Source organism: Lycium barbarum, chromosome 11, assembly GCF_019175385.1.
Source record: "Lycium barbarum isolate Lr01 chromosome 11, ASM1917538v2, whole genome shotgun sequence".
Lineage (NCBI taxonomy): Eukaryota > Viridiplantae > Streptophyta > Magnoliopsida > Solanales > Solanaceae > Lycium > Lycium barbarum.
In genome coordinates, this window is record NC_083347.1 from 102,997,076 (window position 1) to 103,017,440 (window position 20,365).

Sequence of the window (20,365 nt, forward strand, 5' to 3'; positions counted from 1 at the left end):
GGAATTAATTTGAATAGAATTTGGGATGTTGGAGTGATTGCACAGTGCAAAAAAAAAACACACACACACACACACACACAAAATGCTTCAGGACCGCTCTTTGCGCTCAGCCACAAAAGTGCAGGTTACACTTACTTTTTGTCTAGGGGTACGCCTGGCAACCGGTTTCATTTAACCGGTTTTAACCGGTAACCGAACCGGTTAAACCGGAACCGGTATAACCGGTTAACCGGTTCCGGTTAACCGTGTATTGGTTTACCGGTCCGGTTCCAATATTTTGGAAACCGGAACCGGACCGGTTAAACCGGTGAAAAATTTAAAAAAAAAAAACGTTGGTATATATATTATATATAAATATATAACATATATATATTAAGTATATATATATATATATTAAGTTATGCATATATATAAGTATATATAGTATATAGTACATATATATACATATATATATATAAGTATATAGAGTATATAGTACATATATATAAGTATATATATTAAGTTATACAAATATATAAGTATATGTAAGTATATATAAGTTATATTAAGTTATATATATATATATATAAGTATATATAAGTTATATATATAAGTTATATATATATATGTATACGAAAAACACTATTCTGTATTGCTGACTTGCTGTTAGTCTGTTAGTCAGTAAATATTTAAACTTTAATTATAAACTTGTCTAACATATGTAAATATAGCTACAATATACTAATAAATACTATAATATATATATATAATACAAAAAAAAAAAAAAAGATTTTAACCACTCCAAACCGGACCGGTTCCGGTTTGGAGTGGAAAACCGGTAAACCGGAACCGGTTAACCGGTTCCTTAACCGGTTCCGGTTTTTTAACCGGAACCGGCCGGTTCCTTAACCGGTTCCATAACCGGTTCCGGTTGCCAGCCTTATCTAGGGGCTTGTTGTGTTTTTTTGGTCCAGCAAAGGCATAAAGACTTGAAAGGGAAAAAGGCTCCTATTTTAGCACGTACATATTGTGCAATTGCACTGTTAGTGCAAAAGATGCTGAAATTTGTGTCTAAATTTAAAAGAGGACAACTTTGTGCAAATCTTAAATGTCAAATTGTTCTGCATGGGGGAACTTAAACTCCCAGCTAAGGTCTTAAACAATTCCCTTATTTCCCCCCTTAAAAAAAAAGAAAAGAGCATCGTCTGTCTCCTTCCACCCCTTACCTCGCTGCTGTACCACAAATTCCACCATCACTTCTGTCGTCACTGGCTCTCAGGTAAGGTTTCTATCCTCTCCTCTGCTCTTCTCTTCTCTCTCGCCACAGACCCCTCCCCGGTTGCTTTGGTTCCATTTATTTTAGATATGGTTGTATGTGAAATTGAGAGGAATTTCAGAGGAACTTGGTGTGTAGTTTGGTTTGTTTGCTGCTTATTGACGTTCTTGAGATTGTAAACTATAATTCCCACTTTTTGGGAGGGTAATTCAATTACCCCATAGTAAAAAAGAACTTGCTCAAAGTGATGCACACAACCTGTTCGATAAATTGTCTGAGAGGGAAATTAGTTCGCCGGTGAAGTCTAAGTAACCGAGAGCTATTAGGAGTTGATTGTGAGTAATTTTTGATAGTCAAGTAGGCCTGCGGACTGCTTGGTCAGATTAATTGAGTTGAGAATTTGGTATTTCTGAAACTCCTTTGGTGCTTAATGATGGAAGTTGTTTACAATGCTAAATGGGTTGTGATGGTGGATTATAGGTATAAAGAAAATGAAATGATTCTTTCACCACTTTGTTGTTTTGCTGTGAAAAAAAAAATTGACTTTAAGAGGTTTTTGATGCTACCATAGTTATTCATCTCAGAACACAAGTTTCAGGGAGTCTCTACTAACTTGAGCTTTATTTTGTTTAGTTGCGTTGAGGACAATGCAACATTTTTAGTTGGGGGGTGAGACTTCATTTTGATGGATATTTTATGATGTGGTGTGACATGTCGTGATGGATGATAATTTGGCAGATTGAATTTATTTTGGTATTTTTTTTTCTATTACATATTTATATTAGTATGATTTTTTTAATTTTATTTTTAAATTACTAGCTTCTTCTATTTTTGTTAGGATTAAAAGTGGTGTGGGATGTGATTTTTGCCTCTTGTCCAATTTGTGGCTTGCTTGGTACCAACACACTTAAACCTTGGCAAATGAATTGTTGGTTTTTGGAAAAAATGATTGAAGTGGTGATTCTTGTTGTGACTTTTAGATTCAATGTTTGACTCTTTTGTTCACTAAATGGTCTCTTTAGACTGTAAGTGACTTTCTTTGAGTTCATTAGTTTCAATTGGATTTTGGATACATATTTCACTTGAGTTTTCATGTGCCATGTGTAGTGAGGTTTATTCGTGAGTTCTTTTGCATTACTTGTGATCTAGAACTTGTCCGGAATGTGTAGTTTACACTTGGTTTGAAAAATGATGTTAGGCCTTCTTTGGATCGTTTTTGCCTTAAAATTCCTACCCTTGCATATTTTCCCTAGTCAACCCCTTTTGAGCCTTTAACCTTTTTCTGGCAACCATGTTACAAGCTTGAACCTTTTGTTTTTTTGTTGATCTATCTTTTGGCATCCCACCTCCCTAAATGCTTTGAAAGTGTAAACATAGGCTAAAAGCCTAAGTTTGGGGGTGACGGTTGGAAAAGTTGTGATGTGGAGTTGCTTAAAGGTGAAAGGGTAAAAAACAAAAATAGAAAAGAAAAACAAAATAGTGGAACCTTCCTTGGTTTTTGAAAAAGAACAAAAAAAAAAGTAAGAAAGATGAAAAAGGAAGAAAAATAAGGAGCTGTGAATAAAAGGAAGACTAGTTGGTGAAATGAAAAATGAAGGAAGGGTGGAAAAGTTGTTGAAGGAAGTGTGCTTTAATTGTTGCAAATTGTAGTGCTTAGGGAGGTTTTGAGTCACTCTTACCCAAATTGTGCCCTACCTTAACCAAAAGACTACATTACAACCCTTTAAGTCCTAATTGATTTTGAACCAAGTGTGTCTACATTAGTGGAGAAATACATGAAGGACAAGCTTATGGTACTACTTGTGTGCATTTGAACATCTTTGTGAGAGAGAGAGCTAATTCTTTTCATTTGATATCCCATTTGTGTTTTAAATTGCATGTTGTGAGTTGGAATTCTCTCTTAATTGTGAGGGCACATGAGAACTTGAGTTGTGAATTTGTTCCATTTTTCAATTGAGAGGAATGAACAAAAGAAAGTTGTTTTGTGATAATGAGACAAATTTTGAAGCTTTAGTGTTGTGACTTGATTGCTACTTTGATTAGTTTGGTATTTGAACACTTGAAAAAAAAAGTTTTTGAGAAGTTGGTGATTCATATGTTTTTTGGATTAATTGTTGGTACCAATCAAAGTCATGTGTTTGTGTTTAAAGTAGACTTTTTGACTTGGTGTGATGTTGGTGCACTATTGAGTTGATTTCTTGGAAGGAGATTTTATATTTTGAATTGCTTGAGGACAAGCAATAGTTTAAGTTTGGGGGTTTGATAAGTTAGTATTTTACTGACTTATCTCTTCTTTAATCTTAGATTTTTGCTATGCTTGATTGAGAAAATAGTGCATTTAATGTCGTTTACTTCCATTTTGTAGGTTTTATGTGATTTAGAAGTGATCGAGAAGAAATCAATTGAAAGCAAGTCAAAAAGAGGGCAAATTTAAGAAAACAAGAAAAATGGCTAAATTTGCAAAAACGGCCAGATTTGCAATTTCGAAAATCTGAAACTTTGGGGGCTGTTTTTGTCCTTTTATTCAGTTGGGAAATTTGGGAATTATAAAAGTGAAGCTTGGGGCAAAATATTTTCATCTTTGGCCATCTTCCAAGCTTAGAGCAAGAAACTACACTAGGGTTTGAAGATTTGGAGGCACACAATGAGAAATTCTTTACCCATTTCTTCATCTCTTGCTATTTATTGAATATTTATGTGTGTAGTATTTCATTTCAATACTTGAACCTTGTTTATGGAAGTGTACATTGTTTAAGTTTGGATTGAATCTCTTGTTTTGTTTATGTGTTGAATGATTTTATAATTAATAGAAGTGAGTTAATCTTGTTTTAATTATTCTTGTTCTTTAATGTTTCTTAAGGGAATTGCTAACCCTAGGACTCGCCCATTTATTTCGGTTTAAACTCGGAAGAGGAAAACTCGAGATTGGGAAAGAATAATTAACAAGAATTTGGGGCGTTAACCCTCATCTAATGGAAATCGACCTAGGGATAGGCGACACCACTTGTAGCCATATCCGGGTGTTCTTAATGCTCCTAATTGCTTTAGGGATATTCAATTAGGTAGTCTAGTTAGTTTTTGGAAGAAGCTAATTTAGAGTCATTATCCGAGGCTAAGTAATATAAACTCACCATTATTTGTAAATCATGAAATACATTGGATCGTTACTTGAGCGTAGTTTCCTTTGTATCCATTCTTGTGGCCATTGTCATTTTACTTGCTCTATAGGTTAGTTTACATTTCCGCATTAGTTATAATTTTTTCTCCAAAACCAAAATATTATCTATCGTTTGGCTTAGCTTAGTAAGTGAAAGTTCCTTACTTTCTGAATCGCCTAGTATATTGTTCCCTGTGCGATCGACCCCGACTCATAGTTGGGTAAATTATATTGCAGACGACCGTGCACACTTTCTCTTTGAGGAGTGGATTTGGTCGTTATCAGAGTCTAATGAAAACTGAAGAATTTTGAATCATTAAGTGAAAGTATTTGACCAATAATTGACTTTTGGATAAACGAACCTTTTTTGAAATTTCATTGACTCCATGAGGTCTGGAGGGTCGTCCACGACTTGGTAGGGTAGATGGTTCAGTTCCCGACGCGTTTGGTTGCATTTTGGGTACTTGGTTTAAAACTTTTTTTTATTTCATTTAGGGGATGACTTGGTAAATTTGGCTTCCGTTGTAAATTCGAGGCCAACATTTTTATGTGTGTGTGCATATCTGGTTTGTGTATACAGGGCCTCAGATTGATGTCGGGATTTCGGGAATGACTTGTGAAAATCAGATTTTGCTAGTTCTGGTGCGATCGCCATGTCGAGAAGCTGGTATTTAATGAGTTTTCGCCATGGCGGATGGTCTGGTTGCTACGGCGGCACCACCTTGGCGATCCTTGCGATCGCCGTAGCGGAATGACTGGAATAGAATCCCATTTATTCTCCTTGGTACAAATTCATTAGTAAATACTCTCATAAAACCTATCCTAAGAGCTTAGAGGGGTGACTATTGAAGAACTTGGGGGAATCATCCTTGATGATAAGTCCTAAACCATTATCTTGTTCATTCTCATTTTCCCCTTTAAGTTTGGATGATAGTTCAAGTTCTAAAAATGGTGGGTTGAAGACTTAGAATTCTAAATCATGAAACCTTAGCTTGAATTGGTTATTATTGTTTTATTCTCTATTTATATCATCTAGAAGTGTAGGTTAACACCTTCTAGGATGGGATTGTTCTAATACCTTCAAGAATCTATTTTGAGACTTAGGGTTTCACCCAAATTTGGGGGTTTGACTAAATTATGGAATTGGAGGGTCCAAAGTGATTAGAAACTCATGAATTTGAGGATTATGATTTTTGGGACTAAGGGTAGGGTAATTTCACCCTTAATTTTCGGTTTTACCCATTTGATTCGTTAGAGGTATTTTGGGTACTTTTTCCCAAATCGATTCTTCTTCCAATTAGTTGGTGTATTTCTTACTTAGCATAATTATTGCTAGAATTTGAGCATTCCAAGGCTTTATGTAAAGGGAAGGTTCTGTTGGAGTTGCTCGTGGTTCCAATTCGTCTTTTTAGGTAGGTTACGACTTACTTGAGTTAGACTTTGATTAGTAGATTGTTTATATAGTAGAATTGACGGGAGAAAGCATGATTAGGCATTCAGGAGTAAAGTTTGGTTGGATATTACCTAGGTTGGTATGACTTCTGATTATGTGGGCTTGTCGCCATTACTTTATGTATTGAACCATGAGGTGTATTTACTGTGTTATTGAAAGGAAGGGGTTGATATATATTCTCTTTCGTGTTGATTGAGATTGCTTGTATGATTCATCCTGTTGTTGAGTTGATCTACTTGAGACTTGTTATGGCTTATGACATTGTGACTTGCACTTCCTTGGCATTGACCTTATTGATTGATCATGCTTACATTGGAGTGGTGCTTCATATTGCGTTTTAGACTTGAACCATATCCTGAGATCCATTGTGGTATACAGACATATATATAAGGCACATTTGACAGGGGGTGAGGAAGTTGCCTAGTTGTGGCTCGTGATTCGAGGTCAGTTCCGAAGCGAGTCATACATGGACACCATGGGTCCCCCGCGGGTCATGACTATTATGCGAACAAGGCCTTTAGCATGTGTGTATGGTTGAGATACTTATCATTGATTTCATTGCATTGGACATCATCTTATTCCTGTGATTCATTGTTGATCGGTATTGTTGATATTGTTGTTGTTGTGGTTGTGTTGTTGTGCCTATCTGTTTATCTTGCTGCTTTTACGAATGTCTGCATGATACTAATCTTAGTCGGCATATGATCTCTATTGGTACATAGTATTTGTACTGATATGTTACACCTTGGAAATTTTAGGTCGTTCGTATTATGAGTAAGCTAACGTAAGCTCAAAGTGGACATGAAGACCTTATAAGGCTAAGAAGGGTATCTAACAGTTCTAAGTATGTACCTTGAGGTTTCAGAGTCATAAGAAGCGGCTGAAGTAAGTTTGTTGAAAGATTGGAAATTGAGTCATTATTTTGGGAAGATTTCGGGTCATTTGAGTTATACATTGCTTAGAATCACCCTGAGGGGGAGCTATAGGGCCCCTCAGATGGTTAAAGAAGTTTTATACAAGTGACAAGAAGGTTCCATAAGGATTGGAGGTCAAGCGAATCGAAAAGATCGCATTTTCACAAAATCGGGGAAAAATGAGCAATATGCGGCCGCATATTGGCAGCGAACTCACCCAATTTGATGGACTCACTGACCAACCTCTTCCCCAAGGAGAGGAGGGGAGATGAGGCCGCATATCCGTTATGCTGAGCCACATCTCCATCGCAAATTGATGCGGGGGCGGAGGTAGGGGGTGGGCGAATTTGACACTTTTTTAAATCCCAAAAGATCCCATTTTCATATCAGCTTCCCGCCCTTCTAGAGAGTTCTTGAAGGTTCTACAATACTCCAAAACCTTCCATAACATCAGGAGAGAAGATCAAACATCAAAACCTCAAGAAACATTCATGGAAGGTAATTGTTCTTGTTTCTCCCCAAGGCGGTGATGAACTTGATCTAGGGAGGAGTTGAGTAAGGTGAAGTTATTCTATTATAAGGTATGTTCTCCCTATTATTTATATAATTGAGTTGATGTAAAGGTTAGTCACTCTTGGAAAGGAAAAGAATTAAAGTGGAGAAGTCATAAAGTGTTGAAGTGAAGTTGATGACCATGAGATGAACTTGAAAGGGGATTTTGGATAAATTTGAGATTAAATTGGATACAACTTTTTAATTATGATGTTGTGGATGTTATTATTATTGTTCGGGAGTTGTTTTGTAATATGGTGGAAGTCGATAAAATAGGGAAAGTGCTGCCCAAATTTCGTTAGCCCGTTAATTATACTAGTTTGAACTTAAGAGTGTTTTCAAGACTTAACCTTAGTATGAATGCTCTTGAATGTAGATTTTGCAGACTTTAGAGGAGAATGTTAAGTAGTTAAGGAGATGTGAAGGTATGTTAAGGCTAACCCTTTCTTTCTAAAGGCATGATTTCCTTATTGTGAGTTCATCTAAGATATCCATAATGTCCTATTTCCTAAAAAGTGCTAGAAGTTCATGACTTTCAAGATTCTTAAGATATTATTGATAAAAGCTCTTCATGGCGATGATGATGATGATGGTGGTTCCATAATCGAAATCGGGGGTTTACCGACCTTATGTCAGCCCGATAGGATTGTAATGCTTTCTTTGGGTACTCATGTATGTCATATATATATACATATAGCTATTTTCTGACATCGAGCTTATTTGGCGGGGTATGGTATCTATTATGCGCACCACTGCAGTTGGGTACGGATAACACCGAACCTTGTTATGGTCAGGTACGGATAATACCGAGCCTTGTTATGGCAGGGTATGAGCAACACCGAGCCTATATGGCTGGGTATGGTATCGTATATGTATATGTATGAATGTTCCCTTTAGAGAAATGTTAAGTATGCAAGGAAATCGTCTTATGAGGTATAAGTTGTTTCTTATGAGGTATAAGTTGTTCTCTTATCTTATGTTATCTTCATGTTTTCATCATGTTGCTATTCATGGCTTACATACTCAGTACATTGTTCATGCTGACTTCCTTTTATTTGTGGACGCTGCGTTCATGCCCGCAGGTAGACAGGGAGATGGACCAGACCCCTAGGCTGCTTCTTCAGTGATTATACAGGAGCGCTTCATTTGTTTCGGAGCTGCAGATTAGCCGGTACTATTATTTTGTGTACATATGGGCATGGCAGGGTCCTGTCCCGTTTTTACGATGTTATGCACTCCTTCTAGAGGCTCGTAGACAGATGTATCTAGTTAGATGTTTTGTAACCCTATCAGTTCATGTTTTGTATATCATTTAGACAGCTTTGTCGGCTTGTACATATGGGCATAGGTTGTGATGTTTACATAGACGTGCTTGTATCTATTGAAATGGCGTCCCTTTCAGGTTATGATTTTCATGAGTTATCCTTGTAGCCCATCTAGATGTGACTATGAGAAGTAGTAGAGAGGTGCTCGGTAGGTTAGCTCCGGGTGCCCATCATGGCCCTCCGGTCGGGTCGTGACATGATACTACCTTGCTGCACTCTTTTTGAGTGCAGATTGTGTGCCAGGGTCGTCGTCTAAACCTCACATCTAGCCTGAGGCTACTTTCTGACCAGATCCGAAGGTGAGCTTCTATCCATGCTATGTCGCCTGAAGATCTCTCCTTATTGATGTCTATTTCATTTCTAGACATTTCTGCTATTTTCAGACATTTATGTACTTCTTAGACAGTTTTATGATTAGAGTCCTTGTATGATGACTTTCAGATTTTGGGGTTGTAATAAGTAGTTTCTGCACTTTCTATTATCTATGACATGACTTAGACTTATATTTATTGGTTCTATTGTTATTTAAGTTGTAATTGATTAAATGGTTGATAAACTTGAGTAAGGGGATGGTTCGCCCACTAGGGGGGTTAGTGTGGGTGCCATCACGACAGGTTGGGTCGTGACACTCACTCTCTCTCATCGTCATAGGCACAGAAATGGCAAGAGTACAGTGTACTCTTGCTTTACGCAGGTCATGCATGGCCATTTTAGGCAAAGCTATAAATGTGTTTCCCTCTTTTCATCGCAATTCAACCAAACGAGGTATAATCCTCCTACTCTTTTACTTTTTCTACAGATTAAGGTCAAACGAGTACAAGGGATTTGTCTCGTTGATATTTCAAACAAATGAATTTCGTTGGTTGTGTTTGGTTTACACGGATTCAAGAGAATCCTTTGCAAATTCATAGTCCCACATTGATTTCAACCAACAATTTAGGGTTTTGGGGGTTCTATATAAATAACCCCAATCTCACACAACATATACGCGAAAAAATAAGAAATTTCACAAAAAGACTCGAAACTAGGGTTTTGATAAGGTGACCGACTAGAATTAGACACCTAGTTGAAATTTTACATTTTTTGAGCTTAAGTTTAATTTTCTTCGAGCTTAAGTTTAATTTTCTTTCTTCTCTTTGTTGTTTGAGTATTGAGGTTGAGGAGCAAAGGATCTCAAATTTTTGATCTCGACAGCAGGCTGCACTTGGAAAAGGTAAATAATCCTCTTTTTAGTATAGTTTCAGTTTTAGTAGTTTAATAGTATTTATGTGTTCATATATGTTTTGATGATTATGTTGTTAATGATGTTTAGTTTAGTCTATTAGTAGGTCTATGATTAGGGTCTTTTTTACTTAGTTGCATATGATAGTGTTTAGATGTTGGCATGTTAAGCTAGTAGTTTGATGTGATTTAGTCTAGTGTTAGTTAGTATTGCTATGGTGGATTAGTCTTTAAGCATGATTAGTATAACAGATTTGTATATGTTTGAATATTAGTTTAGGTTGGTTTTAGTTTAGTTTAGTTATTAAGCAAAAATGCCATGCCTTCACTGTCAAAATAGCATAAATAACTTGCTTAGATCAGTCCAATCTTTCATCTGTTGGTTGTATACTTATCCTTCCCCTTTGGATGTTCATTAGCAGTCTATGAAGGTTTATATCTAGATTCAAGTGGGGTTTACTTTAAGCATATAGGGGCATGATCTTTAAAGTGCTAAAATTCTGAATTGTTAGTCTCTAATGCTACTGATGATCTACACATTTTCACCAATGTGTAAAAGCCTAATTGTTTATATTGATTCCTTAATCAATCATAGTTTAACTAAGAGTCAAAAGATAAATGTCGCCTAGTCATAGGATCTCTACATATTAAAACAGAGTTGAAAAAATCTAGAAGAGTGTGTAGCATGGTTGTTTGAGCATGTTTCACTTAACCTTGGCTAAAACGGTTTTGAACTGCCTTGTTTGGGTCGACATGCCTCTGTGTAATCTCTTAATTAATGTTCCATACTTGCCTTGTCTATCTAAGTACTGAAGCATGCCTAGCTTAGCATGTTACACCTTTGAGTCATTTTGCACCATGCCCTACCTGTTGAATCGCCTAAATGCTATGTGTATCAGTGTCTTGCATCCATTAAACATCTTGTGCCATGTCAAAATATAGCTATCTTCCTTGCATTGTTCACTCAGTCCATAATCTTGTTTTCATGAGCTAGAAGTGTAGAATGTGTTTGGGTGTTGAAACTGTTTAATTAAGAATGTAGGATTTAGCACACAAGCTAAGGTGAACCTTACTTGTATAAGGTTGACCTCAATATCATGAAGTATGCCACCCTTGTATTTTCACTATTGTCTGCATTTTACAGTGTCTCTTTTATCTTGCCTCTTTGATAGCATGAAAAATGTGAAAGTATGCCTATTAAGTGGTTAGGACCACATATATACTAAATGATTATTCGGTGAGGTTGTCTAGCATGCAAGCCTCTTTACTTGATTGGAGTGACAGTCTTTGTTAATCTTAACTTGAATCCTGTAAGGTTATATGAAAATCATCGCTGCAATTGCTATAGTACTTAACTTTTTCCTCATGGGTGTTAATCTCACTTATGTCTCCTGAGCCAAATCATTCTAAATCTGGGCTGAAGTAGGTGGTCATATTGAAAGTGATTCAGTGAAGTCATATGCTGCTTGAGTGAAATCATCTGCTACTTGTTATTAAGTGTTGGATAATAGTGATTGCCTGATTTTTGCATACCCTACCCTATTAGGTTTTCTTTGATGATATATGCTGTTTGTGAGAGGTCAAATAATGCGATTAGTTTTTATCTTTTAAAATTTAAACTTGTCTGTATTCCCTTATCAAATGAAATCTGGGCATATTGGTTAAGTTTTTAGCATGAGATTGAGTATATTGAGCTTTAAAGTAAATAAGATGTTGCGTTTCCTCCTTCTGGTCTTGATTCAAAGTTATGTTTCTACCTTTGTTATTTTTGTCTTGTGAAACTGTTGTCAAATGAAGTATACACAGATATACAAGATGTATACAATCTTTATATGCCCTTGTATATCAGGTATATTTCTTGTATATCTCACCATGGACTTTAGATTAGAAGTGCCATTTGTTAGAACTGGGCCTCACTTTCAAGGGTTGCCTTAAATGATTATGATTGGGTTTATTTTCAGATTAATATTTGTTTGTCTTAGGCCTATTTTCAACACTATTTCCTCCTTGTTTGGGCCTGTTCTTGTTCCAGTTTTATGCTCAATATATCTGGGCTTGTCCATTCTTTTGCCTTAATTAATATGCTTGTATATATATATATATATATATATATATCCTTAGTTCATATTAGGTGAATTATTACGTCTAGGTGCTCTCTAACCAGCCCCCCCCCCCCCCCCCCCCTCCTCCTTGCATGGCTTCATTGCCGAGCCTCTGGGCCACCTCTCACAAAAGCCCAACATCTTTCTTTCAATCAAGTCCGTTGAAGATGAAAATATTTGAAGGCCCAACCATGGGTGAAAATGGCAACTCGTGGGCTTAGGTAGGCCCACCAACCTAAACTTTTCCTCCAATTTTCATTCATGTTCATCTTTGTACATATTTGTATATAAGTTGTAAATGTAAACAATGCTATGTTATTATTGAAACCCAAATGCGATTAGTACTTAGGAAATTCGTGTAGAAAAACTTAGGATTTTCTCAAAGTTGAACACAACATAAAATTGGCAAAATGCTGGGATTTTTATCAAGTCCTTCGAAGTATGTTAAAATTGGAATTTTAGAAGTATACGAGTATGTATATATAAACGATTTTGAGTAAAGAAACACGGGAACTTGTTTTGGGCCTTTAAAGCCTTCAAAACTCGAAATAAAATGAACCATATTGTGACCTTGAAATGAAACGATTTTAACATTGTTTTGGGACTCGTTTACCAAACTCGGGTTTGGAGTGATATTGAGATAAAATTAAAAAAAACTGATTTTTGGACAAAAGGGAGCAGCAAATAAACTTTTCAAACTTTATGGACTTAAGGTCATTTATAAAACTGTTGGGGCCCAAAGCCCAAACCTTAAGACATGAAACAAGAGGAATATACTTGGATCTTAGTTTGAGAATAAGATGGCTTTGGTTAGAATATGGTTGACCCAAATGAGCTAAAAAGTGGAAAATATAATAAGCAAAAGTCATATCTATATATAAGGACAAAAATCATGACATTAGGACCAAGTTAGTAGGAACTCTACTTTAGGAGAAGTCTTCAGTGTGTTTTGATTCGGAAATGAAGTGAATAAAACCCTTTGTAACATTTTAAACCAACTTTTTTTCTTAAAGAATATTTTGCCAAAAAATGAAGTTTTATGATTTGCATGACAATTTTTGCAAGAAAGAAACATTTTAGCAAATAATCACAGTTAAATCACACATTGAAGCTCGATGGTCAACCGTATTCTACAGATCTTTAATATTTGGGGTGCTTAAAACCTTCCTAAGAGGATCACCAGAACCCTTATCTCGAACACTGGTTTTAAAAGGATTTTTTTCTTGTTTGATAAAACCCTTTAAACTTGGTTTTCCTAATTTTTCTTAATAAGTTAGGTGGCGATTCTAAAAATACGAAAATCCAAATTAAGTCTGCAATTTCTTAGTAGCTTTTATGCACCTGCGTAAAAGTGAACCTTAACAATAGCCATCATAGCAGTGACAGAACAACAACTAATATACTTCAATCAGGTTTCTATTGGCTGACATTGTTTAAAGGTGCTCATGCTTTTGTGAGAGAGTGTGACAGTTGTCAGAGAACCAGTAACATCTCGAAACTTCATGAAATGCCTTTGAATAGTATTTTGGAGATTGAGTTGTTTGATTGCTGGGGTATTGATTTCATAAGGCCCTTCATTCCGTCAAAGAGGAACAAGTATATTCTTGTTGCAGTTGATTACGTGTCAAATTAGGTGGAAGCAAATCCACTCCCAACCATTGATGTGAATGTGGTGGCTAGATTATTGAAAAAAAAACATCTTCACACGTTTTGGGACCCCGCGGGCCATTATCAGCGATCAAGGTACGCACTTTTGCAACAGGGTATTTGACAAATTATTGGCTAAGTATGGGGAAAAACACAAGGTGGCGACTGCATATCATCCTCAAACCAGTGGCCAAGTGGAGGTGTCCAATCGTGAGATCAAGTGAATTATTGAGAAGACGATAAATGTCAACAGAAAAGATCGGTCACTAAAGCTTGATGACACTCTCTGGGCTTACCGAGCTGCTTACGAAAATCCTATTGAAACCTCTTCATATAGGTTAGTTTTCGGTAAAGCATTTCATCTCCCTTTTGACCTTAAACATATGGCATATTGGGCGACAAAGAAGCTGAACTTAGATATGGAAGCAGTGAGTGCGAAGAGGTTGTTGATGCTGCATGAGCTTGATGAGTTTCTTTTTCATGCATATAAGAGCACAAAACTCTACAAGGAGCGGACAAAGAGGATGCACGACCAGCAAATTCAATGTCGTGAATTTGAGCCCGGACAATTAGTACTGTTGTATAATTCAGGACTCACATTGTTTAGGGCAAAGCTGAAGAGTAAGTGGTCTAGGCTATTTGAAGTAGTTCTTGTAACCGCACATGTAGTGGTTGAGCTGAAACCACTAGATGCAGGTTCAAACTTTTTTGGTGAACGGGCAACGAGTGAAGCACTATTTCGGAGAGGTCATTGATCCAGTGAACACTTCTATGATACTTGAAAAGGCTTGAAAGATCCTGCATCATACCGTAGCATTAAATCAAGCACTTCTCGGGTGGCAACCTATGTTTGTACTATTAGCATAAAGAAAAAAAAAAGAAAAAAAATGTCATGCCACGACCTTAACTACGATGCCTGTTGGATGGCGCCCAACTTTTCATGTATCTAGTTCACGTTTGTTCATGTTACAAGGCTAGGGAAGGAACGGGAACGCAGAACGAGTGAAAAACTGAATTAAAAATCGCTCCAGGTCTGTTTGGGTGCTGCTTGTGTGTCGCACAAGCAGCGCGCATGATGTCTGAGTGCCAAAAGTTGCGACATTCAAAGAGCATGATTTTTTGCGATGGTCATGCGATGCGCACCCATCATGCCCATCGCATGAATCGTCTGATTTTCAAAGACTAGGCTAACCTGCGCTAGGTACGCAACACACGGGTCGACCCAGTTTGAATATTTTTTTCTAAGTTAAAAGAAACAAACCCCTCCTTTTTTCTTTCATAAGTTCTCAACACAACCACACCTATCTCTCTTAAAACAAAAAACCCAACTTCCTTTCAATCCTAATCAAAACACAAGAACTTGGATCCATCCTCCATTAACTCACAAGGGAAGTACTTATCATCATCAATTCATGAAATCCCTTTACCTCTTTCCCCTTATTCTTGAGTTTTAAAAGTTGAAAACTAGGGTTGTTGGGTTTCGGCAATTTTGGGTGGGGATTGGTATTGTGTTGATTGATTATGATGTTTAGGGAAAGAATAATGACCCTATTGAAAAAGGGAGGGTTCTACAACCACCATTGTTCGAATCCAAAGGGGAAGTTCTACGCCCACAAGATGTTCGATAAAATTCCTTCACCAAGTTTTTTGTGAAAATTGTGAAGTCTTGAGTAGCAATTTAACATTAAACAACTATAAAAAACCCCCGGGCATCAATTTGAGCTACAAATTCGAAATGAGAGATTTGATTATGGGAAACTAGTGAAACATAAACCCAAGTCCTAAATCATAGTTTTCTTTCTCTTTATTTTGTTTTCTTTTTAACTAGATTAGGATTAGTTAAGATCTTCATTTTCATTTTTGTAATGTTGTTTAGAATAAGTGTGGGGCCGGTTCACCTCCGAACATGCAAAAAATATGAAATAGCCATGATTAATTCCCGAATTTAAGGAGTACAGTACTCCAAACACACGTACATGTAATAGAACTAAGTGTGGGGTCGTTCCACAACCCTCTTTAGTTATTGAATTTTACTTATCGATTGGAATACTTTTTTTGTGTGCAGGCACAATGGTTAATCGAAGAAGCAAAGGTACCTCTGGCTCTTCATCCCATGATACAAAGATCGGCTGCTTTAACAACCCTCCGCAAAAGAAGAAATGGACAAAATCGGGGATTGGAAAAACCCAACCACACCTATTCCTTGAGGCCTCACCCCGATTTAGTCATAATCGGTGGACACACAAAGGGATAGTATGATAGCTTTGATGTTTTAAAAGGTACATCCATGAGCGTGCAGTCAATCCAGCCCCGTTGAAGAAGAATTTCCAGGACATATACAATCAAATCATTATCATAGGATGGAGGTCTGTATTTGACACGCTAGGGAAAGTGAACATCTACCTTACTTTGGAGCTCTATGCCATTCTAAATCTGATATGGTTAGAGGAGGAGCAACCGTCAATATACCTTCGAGGCGAGTGGGTGCCTTTGTCCCCATCGACTGTGTGTACCTCACTTGGCATCCTAAATCATCCAATTGAGCTGTTGAAGGAGTTCATCCATAGACCATATTACTAGGCAATTAGAGAGACACTATGTGGCCCTGATTCTAAGGCAAAATGGGCTCGTTTTAATGATAAATAAAAGAGGCACAAGAGTTTACCGGTGAACAACATTCGATGGGAGGCCTATGTGGGGTTGAGGCTGCTGAATTATCTAATCATACCACTTGACCACTACACGAATGTGCAGAAGGACAGGGTATGTATTGTGTACTTTTTCTTTATGGGGCGACCCGTCAATATTAGGCACTGGATGATCTAGGAGATGAAGAGAGTGAAGGAGGACAAGTCCCATGATCAGGCTTAATGAGCAGTAGCATGACCCTCATGATAGAGTGCTTGTACCTCGTAAAACTACGATTGACATCTCTAAAGTCAAGGCCCCAGAGCAGATGGTGAAGTACAATCTCACTCCAGCTGAGGAGAGGTCAGCCTAGTCCACTATATTAACTCAACTGCATGAGATGGAAGTGATTGCAGGTGAGCGATTTGAGTTGGACTTCTCCAGTGTCTATGCCAAGGCCCCATATACAGTTTACTCACGAGAACTTTTGGGTGATAAGACTTGACTACCGATCGACGAGGATGTGAACTCGGCTGATCTCATGCAAGCCAATGTAGAGGCAGGAGAAGAAGTGGAGTCGCATATTTAGGGCGACGATGATGAAGGAGGAGATGAAGCCGAGTCATCTGATGGCGAGGCTAATGATGATGTAGAGGAGGACGACTAGGGCCTAGTGGGCCCAGGGAGTATCTCTCACCTTGCTCTATTTTTATCTTTTCATATGCATTAAGGGTGTTGTATGGAGTTAAGTGTGGGGTGGGAGGCACGTCTCGAGATAGGATGCTTATGCCTCGGGATTTTTTTTATCTTATTTATTTATTTCTTTTAGGAGTAGGATTTTTAGTTTCTCTTATTCCTTTAAAGAAAAAAAAATTGAAAAACTTTGAAAAAGTAAAAAAGATTTCGCTTTTTAGTTTATTAGTACCCTCAGTAGCGACACAAAACATCTAGGTAGTTTTCTTTTTTCATCATAGAAGAGGATTTTCCCAAAGATGGATAAATGACGACCGTCTTGAGGGAAAATTAGTCCATAGGAAAAGACAATTCAAATGCTAGGTTCTCGGGTTAGGTGAAATAGTGTCAATGTTAGCGATTCTTGTATTTGATTTGAAAGCATGCCTTGAAAACGACTAACCTTTCTCGAAACACTTAAACCATATTTTGTTGGCTCATGTATGACCCATTTAGCATATTTGGTATGTTGCTGCTTGATTCGAGGGACGATATTGATCCTTCTTGCGTTGAATATGTGCCATGTGTGTGTAAGTAATTGTTCTATGATCCATTCTTTTTATAGATGTCTAGAACTTGCCCCGTATGTTCGTAAAACAAAATAAAGCGTGTTGTGACTTAGGACGTGATAGAGGCATTTCTCTATAATCGTAAAGTTTAACTTATTTTACCAACCCGTACATATTATCCTAGTCAGCCCCGCTGAGGCTTTAGCCTTTTTCTTTGATAGCAGTCGATAAGCCCATACCCTGTCGTTCTAATTAGCCTATTTTTTTATCCAATGTACTCCTTGAGTACTTTAATGATAAAATGATGTAATTGGAATTGGGATTTGATAAGGGGAGGGTTTGTTGGTTGAAATCTAGTGAGCTCTATTGGTGCATCTAAAGAAAAGCAATGTCGCTTGTTAGTTGGGAATTGAAAAAAAAAAGACTGAACAGAAAACTAAAAAAAAAGGTGATTATCATCGAATAAAAGTTCCCTTCTAACTTGCGTTATAAAAATGTGGTGCTTAAATGTTACAAAACAAAATGCGGTTGATTTTGGAGGAGTGGTTGAGTGGGTGGTTGTGAAAATTTGGTGGTGAAGAAAGTTGTGCAAAACGATTGTGTCGTATATGTTGAAGTGCTTAGGGAGGATAGTCACTATTATCCAAATATTTACTACCCAAAACTTAGCCTATGTTACAACCCCTTAAGTCCTACTTGATCCTAGGTTCAACATACTTATATTAGTGAAGCAGTTACACTAACGGCAAGCTTATGGTTCGTCATATTTGGCATGTGATATTCTTTGAGAGAGTGAGCGTAGTTATTGATTTTGTGTCCATTGAAATAAAATTATTTGATTCATCTGAGATATATGGACAACTCTCTTTCAGTGAAGGCACACAGTTGCGTAGATTGGTGAAATGTTTATTTCTCGGGTAAGTAGCATGATTGTTTTGCTTTGAGTTTGTCTTTGAGTCATGTTTCCCTTGAAAGTAAAGTGTTTTTTAGAAAGCTATTTGTTGATGTTTTAAACTAAAATTTGGATTGTTGGCATGAATTTCGTAAGAATTGGCTTGATTGTTTGGTGTATGAAATGTTTTGAAAAAGCTGTATTAGCCGAAGCCAGAGTAGACCTGTTTGAATAACAGTGTTGTGATTGTGGTAGGTTGGTGATTGGTAAGTGTTTGCTCGAGGCGAGCAAAACCTAAGTGGGGGGTGGTGGTATTTTGCACAAATATCTATATTTCACGTCACTTTTCCTCCTTATCTTAGTACTTTAATTGCATTCTTTATAAGGAAATCGTTGTATTCGAACTTATGATTGCATGTTTGTGTGTTTAGGTACAAGGAGATAGAATGATGGAAGTCCGAGTAGTTTTTGAGTAAAAATAGAGCTTATGGCAGTTGGACGAGTTGATGAGAGGCTTGCGCAACACTTAGAGAGTGAAATGGACAACTGAAGGCACATGAGCGATTAGCCCGCGTCGCCCACCTAGTGCGTAGTGATGCACTCTATGAATCTCGATCTGCAGAAATAGAAAGATATTCCCGTGATTGGCTCGTGCGTGCGGCCATTGCGGGACCTCATTTAATTTTCCTGATTTGATTGGGATTTGGTCAACTTATTTTAGATTTTAACCTAGACTATGAATAGATGTTTTTATATTAGAAACGACGTACTGGGAATATTCTTGAGACTTGTAAGCCATCATCCTTGTTTCTCATAGGGTTTACTTTATTTTCTTCATTCAACCCTTATTCATGAATTCTTGTTCTTCTTCTTGAATCATGAGTAGCTAAAATCTCTTATTCTAGGAATGTGGCAAAAGTCATGATAGTTGGTTTGACGACAAATTCTATCTATTAAATTTCCATCTTTTGGGTTGCTTATTTATTCTCGTGCATAATTGTTTAATTACTTGATCACTAATTACTCTATATGTGGTGTCTGAATTGAACTAAGGATAGGGATTTTGCATGCGCATTAAGAATAATAGAGCTTGTTCGAATAATTGTTTCGCTAATTGTCATGACCCAAACAGTTGTGAGTGGCAACCACCCAAATCCCCTAGTAGGCGAACCATCTACTTAACCAACCATCCAAACCATTCTCAAATTACCTAGCCAAATTAAAGCATTCAAGGATATATCAAATAATAAAATCTCCAAATATCTAGTCATGCCATAAATAAATAACATCTGTAGAAGTCTAAACTAACACAACCCCAAAATCCAAAAGTTATCGTACAAGGGCTCTAACATAACTGCCTAAGAAAGAAACACTGTCTAACAATAACATAAATGTCTGAAATGAAATAGACATCTAGAATAGGAAAAATCTTCAGGCGGCTCAACCTCGAATTTGGCGGAATCTGGCCCAGCTAAATATGAGGTCTCGTAGAAGTCTCTGGATCACAATCTGCACTCAAAAGAATGCAGCAAGATAGTATCAATACAAACACTATGTACTGATGGATATCATACGCCGACTCAGATTGGTATCATGCATATAATTAAAAAATCAATAAAATAGACAGATAGCCACAACAACACATAATCTCAAGAACTATCAATTGAAATCATCCAACACCGAAATATCAGCCAACACAGGGATAAGGTAAATCCACAAAAATAGGAATCAACAAGAGTAATTCAACCCACATAATCGCTAAACACAATCGCAAATCACAAATTATCTCAACTCTGTCACATATATGTACACACATGATAAATGGTAGTGTTTGACCCATTAGTCATGACCTGTAGGGGACCCATAGTGTCCATGTACCCTCGCTCCGGAATCTTACCTCGGATCATGAGCCTTTAACTTAGGCCACATCCTCATCCCCAGTCAAATGTGCCTTTTCATATTTATAATATCTTCCTCA

General features: G+C 37.2%; 1 long non-coding RNA gene across 1 annotated transcript; it reads left to right on the forward strand.

Moving 5' to 3' along the window:
- The first annotated feature begins 931 nt into the window (after positions 1-931).
- On the forward strand, positions 932-4,022 carry LOC132618684 (uncharacterized). The gene is made up of 2 exons (XR_009574254.1): positions 932-1,258; positions 3,621-4,022. It is a non-coding gene; the product is annotated as an uncharacterized LOC132618684 (long non-coding RNA).
- The last annotated feature ends 16,343 nt before the right edge of the window (positions 4,023-20,365 follow it).